The sequence below is a fragment of the Rhododendron vialii genome, chromosome 12a, assembly GCF_030253575.1.
Source record: "Rhododendron vialii isolate Sample 1 chromosome 12a, ASM3025357v1".
Lineage (NCBI taxonomy): Eukaryota > Viridiplantae > Streptophyta > Magnoliopsida > Ericales > Ericaceae > Rhododendron > Rhododendron vialii.
The window spans coordinates 886,455-900,289 of NC_080568.1; the positions used below are offsets into that span (position 1 = coordinate 886,455).

The following is a 13,835-nucleotide window of genomic DNA, read 5'->3' on the forward strand; positions in this document are numbered from 1 at the left end:
TGCATTGAAGTAGCTAGGTTTGACTCAGGTTCAAATTTCACAATAAATTTTATGAGCAATGAAACAAGAATCTAATCATCTACCGAATTTTCCATTAGCAATATAAAGAGTATCCCAGGTAAAAAAAGAACATCTCAAGTGAAGTCATCAACTGACAACCACAAAAAATAGGAGAGAGGCCAATATTTTTGGATTCCCAGAATGCTGAGGCCCCTGTCCTACTCCATGCCGCCTCCTCTATCCCTTCCCTCAGCCCCGCTTTCCATCTCCGCCACAGATCTACCTCCCTTCTTCCCCCTTGCTCTGAACCCTCTGCTGCTCCTCCTCCGCCGCCTTCTCCCGCCGCTCCTCTCAGATCCCTTTCCGCCTTCCCCTTTCAACCCCCCGCTCTGCCCGTCCTTCTTGTCTGCTGCGGGTTAGGGCTGGGTTGGTTGGGGTGCTGTGAAGTAGCTGTGGTGGCTTGGCTTCTCCGGCGAATAAGTTGCTGGACCCGTGGCGGCATTTCCGGTGACATTGCAAGCGACCGGAGCTTTTATTTTCTGTTGTTTTCGGTTTCCCTCCGGCTTAGGAGCGGTCTGTTCCATGCGTGGAACCTTCTCCACCCTTTGTGGGTGTTTCTGTTCCCTTAGTGAGGTGCGCGACGGGGAGGATGGTGAGGCTGGTCAAATTACGGCTACTGTCCTTGTTACCTTTAGCGTATTATCTCTGTGTGAAGCTTATTTTCATGTGCATTCGTGAGTGTCTTTCCTTCGCCTTGGGGATTCGTCCTTGGATTACCCGGTCGTTGAGGTCTGTGTACCCAACGACGGGCTCTGGTGCTTGGGAGTCTGTAGCCTCACGCAGGCAGTTTTTTGTTCTTTCTTGAACAATGAAATTGTCTGTTTTTCAAAAAAAAAAAAAGAATGCTGAGGCCCCGTTCAGTTTCTCCAAAAACCATTTTTTTCAAAAAGAATGTAATTTCAAATTCAAATATAACGAAAATGAAAAACATTTTTTTAATTTTTTTTGCACCTTTTAAAAGATCTCAATGAGATCTATCAAACAAGATCCATATTGGTAGGAAAATTATTTACGTCAACGCATGATTTTTGACCTTGAAATTACCTTCTTTTTCTAAAAGTGGAACGTCACCTGATACCGCACGCCAATCCAGTGAGGGGTTAGACACAGATCGCACGGCCTTTGTGCCGGGATGTACCATTCATAATTTCATATTCTCGATCTACAGCACGTGTGAAAACGTTGATATCACCATCATATATTCGTTCAAACACATCCCACCGCCTGTGGGTAGTATTGTACGAGTATATTTTGCCCCAACCAGGGGTTATGGGGCCATGTCCAACCAAGTGTAAGTTTCAACCAATAAACCAAGAAAGTAATTTTTTTTGAGAATTTCGAAAAATGAGAACAGCAAAAAATTTGCCAAACATGTTTTGTGTTTTAGCTTTCACAACCTTCTCAAGCAAACATCTAAGAGCAAGGGATCAAGCTTGAAAGTGTATTTCCAACTAACCAAACCGCTTATATACAATTTTTCCAAAAGTTTTCCAAATAATTACACAAATTCCTTGTCCTTCCCGAGGACCCCAACTGACGCAGCGTTGTAGCAGAAGAAAGACTAGATATCGTTCTAACAGACGGGCTTCTTGACTCCACAAGAAAGAGATAAACACAATAGAGGGAGCTTTGAATTTTATTGAATGATGATTGAATGAATAACAAGGAGGGTTGCACCCTTATTTATACTAGTAGTAGGCCTAGCTAATAAGGTAATGCTTGGCTACCAAGAATACAACTTGGAGTAGGGATCAAGCAAAACAAAATAAGGTAATAAAAACTCTAGAAAATAGGAAACTAGAATAGTGCTAAATAGGCAGCACTAAATAAGATCTCCTAATATTATTATTCCCTAACAAAAGTTGCCAAAACAGTGGCATAAATTAAAAATAAAATTCTAGAATTAAAAGTTCCCATAACTTGAATGTCTTGATCAATACTTCTTCCTTGATTTGATCCTATCAAATCTTTCCAGAAAATCTGTAGAGATTTGTTCTACATCACCAACACTATATACACGTATTCTGCTACAACAAGAAATGTAAATAAAAACACCGGTGCACTCAGACTGCCTCAGATGAGACAATCGAAAGCCGACCAATTTCAGACAGTGCTTCCTCGGTTATAAATGTAGGATTTCGCAACGTACAAATAGGCCACCATTCCCACTGCACTAAGTCCAGCAAGTAGCCAGTAGAAGTAATCAAGATGCGCCCGATTAAGGTTATCGGAAAACCAACTGTCTTCACCGTCTCCGCCCGTAACGCTCTCCACAACTAAGATGAGAAAGCTGCTAGGATGCTCCCCACACCAAAAATACTAAGGTAGAGGGAGAGACCAACGCTCTTCAATTCACTCGGCATCTGATCATAGAAAAACTCTTGCAAACCAACCATAGTGAAAACATCAGCAATTCCAAACAATATGTATTGAGGTACCAACCACCAGAAACTCATGGGAACTGTCGCGTTTGGATTATCTATTAGCCCATACTCTAGAGCTGTTTCAAGTCGCTTCCTCTCTACTAGAGCCGCAATTACCATGGACAGCATTGATAATAATAAACCAAATCCAATTCTTTGGAGCATTGTTATACCCGAGGGTTTGCGGGTTATACCTCTAGCAATCGGAACGAAAATGCAGTCATAGATGGGAATGAAGATAACAATGGAAAGGCCTATGAAACATTGAAGCGCAGCAGCTGGTATATTAAAGCCAGGTACTACAGATCTGTCCATTGTAGCTCCTTGCTTTGCGAAAAGAGTAGAGGATTGTGCAAATACCATAGCATATGCCAAACAGGTAAACCAAACAGGAAACAACCTCAGAACTGCCTTTGCCTCTTCTATCTCATTTATATTACAAACTTTTCCATCTTCCTTTGAAGCCTCTGGAGCAAGCAAGGCCTTGTTAAGAAACCTGAAATGAACAGAAAAAACAAAAACCAGTTTCAGCAAGTATGGCCCAATCCCGTAGAGATACAACACAAAAGCACGAGTTTCTCAACAAAACTGTAATACCATTAGTTTTCTTTGGAACAAAATCACAACACCAGGGAAGTTCAGTTGGTTAGTTTTACAGTGTGATCCCCTTAATGTGATAGAAGACAACACTTGTGTCGAAGGATTCCCCAATTCAGACGATCAACTCAAATGATACAAGTGATCGCAAAGAAGTTTTCATCATGTATCCACAATGCCCATATGTTAAACCGTGATATCAGGAAAGAATTCACTCAGAAGCCTTCACCATACACAAAATTCTAACCATTCGCAAGACAAAATGATTTTTTTTTAAGAATGAAAAAAAAAAGACAGGACTCACTCCGTTTGGTTTAACATCTTGAGAGTTACTTTTAATTCTCGGCACAGTTTTCAATAAATCTTTCTCTCTATCTCTCTCTACTCATTACCACTCCAACTCTCAAAAATAACTTTCTAAAATGTAAACCAAACAAAGCCCGCTTTCAGCAATTATTTCTTACCTGAATTGGTCTGAACCCTCATGAGGAAGAATTCCGAGAGAATCCTCTTCAATAGCCATTGCTGAAGGGGAAGTTCGCCAATTCCTAGCCGCTCTAACAAATACCCTACCGATTCTAACAAATACACTTTGCTCATCACTTTTAATGCTAAACCGATATGTCGTAGTTCCAAGCAGGAATATGATCAGTGCAAAGGCCATGATAATACAGGGGATACCAAACCCAAGACCCCAACTAAGGTTGTCCTGGATGTAGCTCAAAATCAAGATAGTCAAACTACTACCAAAACTTAAACCAAAATACCACCAGTTGAAGAACGAGCTTTTGGCTTTGCACTCTTGCGGATCTTGTGCGTCAAACTGGTCAGCTCCGAAAGCCTGAACACAAGGCTTGTGCCCTCCTTGTGCAACTGCCACAAGATAAAGGGAGAAGAAGAAGAAGACAACTTGAAGCTGAGGAGGTGAACATTGACTGACACTAGTGGCACTTTCACAATCAGAAGAGCTGAAAGAAGGAAGCACAGCAGATAGGGTCAACAGCCCAAGTCCCTAGTTCAGTTCAATGCACCCGAGAATAGAAGACATTCTGCATCACTATGCTGAAAAGCTCAGTATATAAGCTATTCATATCACTCAAGGGCAAACTGACCAGTAATTAAACAAGCTAAGTTCACAAGTATCCTAGACCCTAGTAGTATGGTCATTGGGGAATTCGCAATTACACCCCTTGTATGTTAACGAATTTCCAGAGACACCCCCTGTACTCAATTTTTAAGCATTTACACCCCTCGTACTTTCGAGTAAAGTGCAACTGTGGATGCCATTAACGGAATAAATGAAAAGACTTAAAAGCCCACTCGATACCATAACCCCTTAGAATATTTGTGAATGCCCCCTCTCTCTCTCTCTACACTAGCACTCTCTCTAAACTTACACAAACCTTCTCTCTCCCGATCTTGATAACGGTTAGTGGGTTTGATCGATCAGTCAATTGAAGTGAAGAAGTTATTGGGTTTCAAGTTGCAAAATCGAAGGGATCTAGGGTTTCTATACGTATTTCATTGAACCCAATACATGATTGTTGGGATTGTCTATGTGTGTATACGTATAAAATCGATGGGCTTCTTGATGTTTGAGAAGATGCCATTTTTGTGATGGAAAAGTAGGTTGAGGGTAGGGGTTTGCATGCTCTGTCTTTGACAAAGGGAGGTTCATAAGCCTTATAAATGGCTTCCTATTTTAGGAACTATAGAAGTCATTTTATAGGGAAAACTCCCGCCATTCACTTACCGTCCAATGTCCATCTCAACCTAATTGTTAACAGTTGCACTTTACTCAAAATTACAGGGGGTGTGAGTACTTGAAAATTAAATATGTGGGGTGTCTCTGCAAATTCCTCATCCTCAATGGAATGATTTGACCATGATAAAAAATCATTATTCAGCTGCAATTGATAACTTCAATGACGTAACCAAATGGTCTTGGCCCCTCAAAAAACTTTTCACTAGTGCCTTATGAACTTAGAAGAAATCAGTAGGTCTAAGTTCATCCGTCAAAAAACTCCATCATTGCTCAAGTTTAGACGTAGAGTTTTTACTTTGTTTAACGACCTGAATCACAGGCTATCTAAGCTCGATATTTCAGCTAAGATTGTGTTTCCCCAATTCCCAAATATTTCACGTGACAAAATTCATTCCACATTTTCCACCAAACTGGGCACATCAAACGGCTAAATTTTTTGTTTCTTCAAGTTATAGAAACAATTCCAACTATGACAAGTACCTCAAAGCAGCCCTGAATTTACTTTGGGAACCACAAGCGCTTTCCGCAAACCAAACCTAGCTTAAGGCCCACTCATTTAAGGTTGGCTAAATGAATCTACTTTCTCCAATAATCCTTCAATAGGATCCTCTGCACCCACTCTCAATCCTCGTTGTGCACTCTTGCTTTCAATCCTTGCACTTGTGGATTTTAGTAGTTTAGAATGTTTTTGAGCTCGTTTTCAAGCTCGTGCACCGCTCCCACTCGCGCTCACGCACTTGAATTATGTGACTTAGATGGTAACCATGTTAAGCGTCCTAACTACCGCATCTACGCCTACTGAAACAAAAGTGCTGTATGGAAAGGGGGAAAAAACAAGAAAATGAGGCGTCAAAAAAGGTTAAAAAGGCAGAAACTAACCACGACGTAGAGCACAGAAGCAATGATAATGGTTCGGTATCGACCGAGGAATGAATCGGCAACGAATGCTCCCAAAAGCGGCAAAAGCATCGCCGCGCCGGACCAAGCGTTGGTTTCCTCGGCCGCCGTCGCCGTCGACTGGCCGAGTGGGCCCGTCAGGTAACTGATGAGGTTGGAGCTTATCCCATAGTACGCAGATCTCTCCGCCACTTCCACTCCTACCACGTTACATCTCAATTACATATGCAGAAAGTCTGTCCACACAGACATTTCATACACAGATTGTGCATAATTTTTTTTTTGATCCACCATGAGTCTTACACAAACGATTCGAGCCGACCATTAAATGTAAAACACTTTTTCAAGGATTTATGTGAAAAATCAGCTCAATCTGATACTTATAGGTGCTCGATGCAATCATTTAACTTTTCATTATCCTGAAATATCTCAACGAAAAGTTAAATGATTGGATTGAGAACTTACAGGTGACGGATTGAGCTTACTTTCACGGGCACCTTTGATAAAGTGTTTTACATTTAATAAACGATTCGGATTGTTTATGTGGGACCCATGGTGGCCCCATAAAAAATCTATGCACAGTTCTATGCACTTTTGTCCGCATAGGTGTAGCAGCTTTCATTAATATATATGGAGAAATAACTATTTCCGGATGAGGTGAAAATCATTTTCCGCCTCCCATTGTGGACCCTACCGTGCATTCAGTACAGTAATCTGAACTGTTCAACTTGTAGAGCTCGAAAAATAGTGTATTCACGTAAAGAATCAACTTTATCGGACATTCATAGGTATATCAAAAATTGAATCTTGATTCATAAAACAGACAGTCATGCACATTTTAACTTCAAAATTGACAGAATCCAAGCCGTCTGCAACCAAAATTCAATTTTTGATATACCTATGAATGTCCGATAAAGCTAAATTTTTTGCATAATTTATTATTTTGCAAGCTCTATAAAATGAACAATTCAGATTACCTCAATAAATGTACGTAAAGCCTACAAAATGGCAGTGGAGGAAACCATGGGGTTCCCGCCTCATCCGGACGTTTTTATCAACTTATTTGACTAGTGCAGGTAATAACAAAAAAACTTATAGGCAGTCGAAACGGCATTCGTTAACCCGGCTTGCAGTCCAATGGAATTTTATGACACTTTTTCAGCTCTTAAACATAGAAAATGAGGGTTCAATTCTTGTCAGAGGAAGCGGGGGCTTTGCTGTGCCATGAGGCACAGCACCCCCTACCCACACCCCCAAACACCCCCAAACGGTATCGTTTGGGATTAAAAAAAATCTTAAGTTTTCAATTTGCAATCCTAAAGAGCAGAAACGTGATTATGAGAGCCTTAGAGATAAAATTTAATTATAAGATCTTCACACTGGTTCAAACTGATTGAAAATTGGAGCAGTAAATTTTTTAACCATATTTTTTAATATATAAACGGTCTAAAAAATTAAGTGCTCTAATTTTTAATTTATTGAACAAGTGCGAAAATCTTATTATTCTGATTATATTATTTCAAAAAGACATAATTAACTTTTGTCTTTAAGGCTCTAATAATCACGTTTTTGCTCCAAAAGATCCTAAATAAAGAACAGATGATTAATTATGAGAGTTCTAGAGACAAAAGTTAATTACGATCCTTTAGAATTATATGTTCAGAATAATAAGATCTTTGCACTTGTTCAAACAGATTAAAAATTGAAGCAATTAATTTTTTAATTTTTTTAGACTGTTTATATATTAAAAAATATGGTTAAAAAATTTACTGCTCCAATTTTCAATCAGTTTGAACCAGTGTGAAGATCTTATTATTCTGATCATATTATTCTAAAGAGGCATAATTAAATTTTATCTCTAAGGCTCTCATAATCACGTTTCTGCTCTTTAAAATTGCAAATTGAAAACTTAAGATTTTTTTTAATCCCAAACGGTACCGTTACCGTTTGGGGGTGCGGGTAGGGGTGCTGTAGCAGAGCCCCCGCTTCCCTTGTCAGAAACACGAGTCTTTTGGTGTTGTGATTGATATCTTTTGAGCTCGCCTCCCCTGTATGCCGCTTAGCGGTATCTCTTCCTCATTTTCTCAAGAGTAGACGAGATATATATCGGGAAAAAAAAAGGTGCATTCACTTTCCCCAATAGCAGATAGTGGATTATGGCAGGATTAGCCGATTAATCGAGATGCGGATAAACTTATCCAGTCAGCTGAAACATTAAAAAAAGAAAATGTGGATGTTTATGAGACTACCTATGATGAAAACAGCGGATCGCCAACCGCCGGAGTTGGATCGGGTGACGGGGCGGTGTTTGTAGTCGACAACGCCGTCGAGGAGGGGAGTTGCGGCCTCAGAAGCGTAGACGGCCATTTCTGTCCCAGCTTAACCGTCTCACCTTATTCACAGAGAAGGGAGAGAGAGAGAGAGAGAGAGAGAGAGAGATTTCTTTTTCTCTGCATTTGGCTTTTTGCTACTCCATTTCACGCAACTGTGACATTGGGTTGGTTTTTTTTAGTATTTAATTATTTATTATTAGTACAACGTGTTCTATCAAGTTAAATTAGGACAAATAATTACTTGCTCTATTCCCCCCTGACACCCCGCCCCCCCGCCCCCCCCCCCCCCCCCCCCCCCCCCCCCCCCCTTTCCGGAATTACCCCCGCCCCCCTCTCTCTCTCTCTCTGTGAGCTTCCCTTCAACACTACAGTGTGTGGCCTCAACACTGAATTGGGGGTTCCTGTTTTGCAATGGATGACTCATATTGCATTTCGGTCAAACAGATCTCGACTATTCATTATTGTTCGGTTGAAACGCAATTTGAGTCGTTCATTGTCGAGCATGGACAATTCGAATTAGCCCACCACGCATGCTGCTGTCCCTAAAAACACCACGTGCTTTAGGAACACTTAACAATCACTCTTAAATTAGACTAATATTTTGTTACTCTCCATTTCAAATTGCTTGCCCCTTTTAAATTGCTTGCCCTTCTAGGGAAGCTAAATATTAATAAGAGGACAAATAATAATTGTATCAAATTCAAATTTTGATGCATGACTTTACTACACTGCCCTTAACTTTTTATCTTTTCAACACAGCGATGACTACTTATTAGGGGCAATTTTGAAAAACTAAAACTTTTTTAGTTTGACTTTTCAAAGGAATTAACATTTGGGATATCAAATACCTTGTTTGGAACACTTTTTGAAAAAAATAGTATGGGTAATAAGTTGAGAGAGATAGAAAAAAAAATGATTGAAAGTAAGGAAAATCTTTTGAAAAATGCTTTTCAAAAAAAGTTCCAAACAAGGCATAAAAAAAAGAAAAGAAAAGAAAAACTAGCAATTTGAGACGGAGGGAGTAATCGAGATTGGAAACTTTGTGTGGCTTTGTCTCGTTGCATAACCGTGGCTTAAGGCTTTGTTAGATTATTGTAAACTGTGTGTGGCTTTGTCTCGTTGCATAACTCTTCAAAAAATGCATAAATAGGCTTAGAAAACCGTTTAACGACTTAGTTTAAGAAAAATATGAACAGCAAATAAATTGCCACACATTCTACGTATTTGATTTCACAATTTTCTCAAGCAAACATGTAAGAGCAATGGATCAAGATTGAAAGTGTATTCACAACTAACCAAACAGTTCATATACAATTATTTCCAACAGTTTTCCAAGTAATTACACAAATTCCTAATCCTCAAGACAACCTGTTTACACCATATTTCACCGCATGTCGATGATCGACCGAAAGGACACTTGGCTTGCTCCTACACATGTGGAAGTTAAAAGGACACTTGTCATGCTCCTACACATTTGAAGGGAAGTGGGAAGTTATTTTGACAAGTGGAAGCAAAAGATTGAATGAAGACTAGTGGAGAAGTTAGGAAGTTATTTCCTACGTTTGTTGTTTTTCTATAAATAGTCTTTTAAGACTTCATTGTAATTCCCCTCCAACAAATCAAAGTCTATCTTTATTTGTCTTAATTTTTGGCATTACTAACCCATTCGGGTTATAATTAGGAGTAGGAGTAGAATTTCATATTCTAAGCTTAACTTAGGATCTTCGATGTGTCGCTCACGGCGATAAATCAATCGTTGAAGATTGATGGAAGTCTCTTCTATTGTCTTCAATTTCGTTCTTAATCTCACATTTGACTCGACTGCCATTTCTCTTCCGGTGAAGTCCTGAAATACGGCGTGGAACCACGGATCCGTCTTGTGGAGACATGGCCGCATTCGCCCTTATTTTTGTTGTTGGCTTTGTTTCCCAAAATCTCCGTCGATTTCGATTGAGGAAATATTGGTAAACAATTTTGGCGCTAGAAGGAGGGCAACATTACTAAATCGGAAGTAATGGCAAAGATTAAATGTGAAAATGCAAGCCTTGCATGTAAGGCTTGAACAATTTGCAAAAATGAAATAATGGCCATTTATTGGCCAACTTTGGAATCATTCTGGGCGACAGAAAGTGAAACGGCCAATTAATGGCCAACTGGCCAAAATCAGAGGGTTCATAAGAAACCAATTTATGTGAGATCATGGAGAAGACAAGGAACCAAACTCCATCACCACAAACACCCACATTTTCAGCACACTTAGCAATCTCTAGTCGATTAGTCGACTATCAGTAAAATAGACAAACAATTTTGGCGCTAGAGGAAGGGCATCATTACTAATTTGGAAGTAATGGCACCAGCGACAAGGAAACAAGGCGACCGACCTGCAGAGCCTCAGAATGAAGGCCTAGAAAGCCAAACTGACGTGGCGCATCCTGAACAAAGGGTGCCAGAAAATAGCCAAGGAAATGGCTTGAGCGCACCAACAAATATACAGGGCCTTTCCAGGCAGTTGGCACAAGTTTTGTCTAATCCAGAAGACGAAGCGGCACAGGAATTGATTACCCTATTGAGAAGGGTAGTTACGCCCCCATCTGTCATAGATGTGGATGCACATGGTGTAGTACATGAGCAACTGCAAACTGGAGATCTGCCTAGACAGTCACCTCAACAGGTATATACAAATCCAGCATTCGATTCAAATATGAATGTGCACAGTCGACCGTTTGTTGAAGCAACTGCTCTACGGTCCACAATCAAGCCAACTAGTTTTTACCAGAGTGTCCCATCTATATATGAAGTTGGTAACAGTAGTGGAAATGGTCAGAATCATGGTTTAAATTCTAGTCAAAGTCCTCAGGCTGGTTTCACAGGAGTCCGTGTCATGAATAATGGTCAACACATATACAATGCCGCACAAACTCTGCCAAATCATGGCAGTTATACTTATCATACTATGCCAGTAGGACCGAATAATGGAAATAGTGGTCAGTACGTTCACAATGTGCCAAACATTGGCAATGGGAACGGTCAGAATGGCCCTCTTGCACAACCTTATGTACCAAATGTCCTTAGAGCCCCAAATCCCATGAATATTAATAGGGCACAAATATTAGAAGTCATCCAAGATGTGTACGGACCAGGGCTACGCAGGGTGGAAAAACCCATGTTTAGAAAGCCTTACCCACATTGGGTTGACAATGTTTCCTTTGCCAAGAGGGGTATAAATTGCCTGAGCTTTCACTTTTTAGTGGTACAGAAAATCAGTCGACAATTGAACATGTAGGACGGTTTTGTCTACAGTTAGGAGAACTTGGCTCTGATGATGTTTTGAAGTTAAAATTATTCCCACATTCATTAACTAAAACAGCATTCACATGGTTCATAAGCCTGCCTGCAAATTCTATCCATACGTGGCAAGATATGGAAGAACAATTTCATGCTCAATATTTTAGACATGAACCAGAGGTCTCAATTGCCGACTTGGCTAAGTTAAAGCAGAAGCCAAATGAAACGGCAGAACAGTTTTTAACTAGATTTAAGAGATTAAGAAATCAATGTCATTGTAATGTGCCAGAGACCGAGATAGTTCGAATAGCTCAAGATGGTCTCGAGTTTAATTTTAAAAAGCAGTTTAATGGATCTAATTTCAAAGATCTGTTTGAGCTCTCCATGAGGGCATCTCAGTTTGAAGCTATTTTACAAGAAGAAGAGCTTTTGAGGAACACGTCTCTAGGAACATATTACCAAGATGTGGAAGGTGATATTGAGATTGATGTAGCGCAAGTCATTGGAAAGACCCCTATAATTTGTGACACTTTGGTTAAAACAGAAAAACCAATGAATATGCCTTCATCTCAACCCAATAGGCGTGGGGGGCAAGCAAATTATAGACAATATTCGTTTGATTTGGCACAAGCTGACCAAATATTTGATGAATTGTTGAAACAAAAATTTGTTACTTTGAGACCTGGCATATTATTCCTTCTGATAAGGATAGAAAAGGAAAAGAATATTGTAAATGGCACAATTCATTTAGGCATAATACTAACAACTGTGTTACATTCCGAAATTGTGTGCAGGACTTGATCCAGAAGGGACTGTTGCAGTATGCTAAAGGCGACAAGGATCCCATGGGAATTGAATCCAATCCTTTTCCCAAGATTGAAGTGAACATGGTGACGGCCGGCCTAGCCAAAAGGCTAGGTTCCAATGTGACGAAACAAACGCAGGGGGAGGAGGATCACATGCAGACTGAAGAAGAGTCAGCAAAGTCTCATACCTCTAGATTCCCAAACGACTACCTCTGCATTAGGTGTGGGCATGAAGTCCAGTATGGGGAAGCAATTATAGCAGAAAAAGATCAGAGAAGTGCATTCTCCAAGTCCGGACTGAGGTTCAACACAATGGAGGAAATGACCTTCAAATTTATGTGGGAGCCAAACTGATTTATGAAGGTATAGATCCGGGGCTCTTTAACAGAATAGAGTCAGAGCATTGCTATGGGCCAGATGATGGACCATTTTTATTCAGGGGACATCCAGTCGTGCCTGCAAGGCCTGGGGTGCCTTCTTGCCGAGATCTTGAGGCGGCGGGGTGTTTACACCATAATTTAGTATTTAGTATATTATAATCGATTGGGTCAGAATGTTACACGTGTCAACGCATTTTAGACCGATTGATATAATGCAAATGCAATATGAAGCCTGTTAAGGAAAATGGACTGATCAAACGGTTGATATTCGACTGGACACGTGTCAGAATTTTGTATCACATGCGGATCGTGAAGTCAGACGGTTAATGCAAGCAGGCAGTTGAAATAATTACAACGTTGGAAACATGTGAGATCATGGAGAAGTAACCGCCTCATGCAGATAGTGGAGCAAGAATAGGGAGCATGGAGCCAACTAATTCAAATCGAAGGAGGGAAGTCCGTATGATTTGAATTTCAAGTCGACAACAGCCTATAAATACAAGAAAGGAAGATATTTAGAGCCCCCCAATCAATCGCCCAAAGGCTTCTACTTTTATCTGTACTTTACATTTCTTGCTCTAGGAGTAGCTTGTAATTTAACCGTCTGTTCGATTGTGTTCACATAGTCGATTTGACTTCTACACCGAGGGATAATAAAGTCCATTTTGTTGTTCTTCTTCCATTTCCATTCACTTCATTAAGTTTGCTTCCAGAGAAGTCCTGAAATACGGCAAGGAACCAAACTCCACCACCACAAACACCCACATTTCCAGCACACTTAGCAATCTCTAGTCGATTAGTCGACTATCAGTAAAATAGACAAACAATTTTGGCGCTAGAAGGAGGGCAACATTACTAAATCGGAAGTAATGGCAAAGATTAAATGTGAAAATGCAAGCCTTGCATGTAAGGCTTGAACAATTTGCAAAAATGAAATAATGGCCATTTATTGGCCAACTTTGGAATCATTCTGGGCGACAGAAAGTGAAACGGCCAATTAATGGCCAACTGGCCAAAATCAGAGGGTTCATAAGAAACCAATTTATGTGTTTAAAGAATGTCATCCAATAGGAAGATTAACCATTATTAAGTGGGACAATCTGTGGAATTTTTGGCATCAATTAATTACATAGAAGACCAATCCTTCATGCCATTTTTTCATGGGTGTTAGAAGATTATTCACGGTCTTCAAGTGCTTAACTATGAAAGTGACCATTATTTATCATAGGCTACGGAAAAATTTGAATTGCTTTACTGGTATTGTATCCCTCTCATCCAGAATTTCATAA

The 13,835-nt window shown here is 40.1% G+C and overlaps 1 pseudogene; it reads right to left on the reverse strand.

Annotated features, from left to right (window-relative positions):
• Window positions 1-1,669: 1,669 nt before the first annotated feature.
• On the reverse strand, window positions 1,670-8,231 carry LOC131311448 (protein NRT1/ PTR FAMILY 5.10-like; annotated as a pseudogene).
• Between the last annotated feature and the right edge of the window lie 5,604 nt (window positions 8,232-13,835).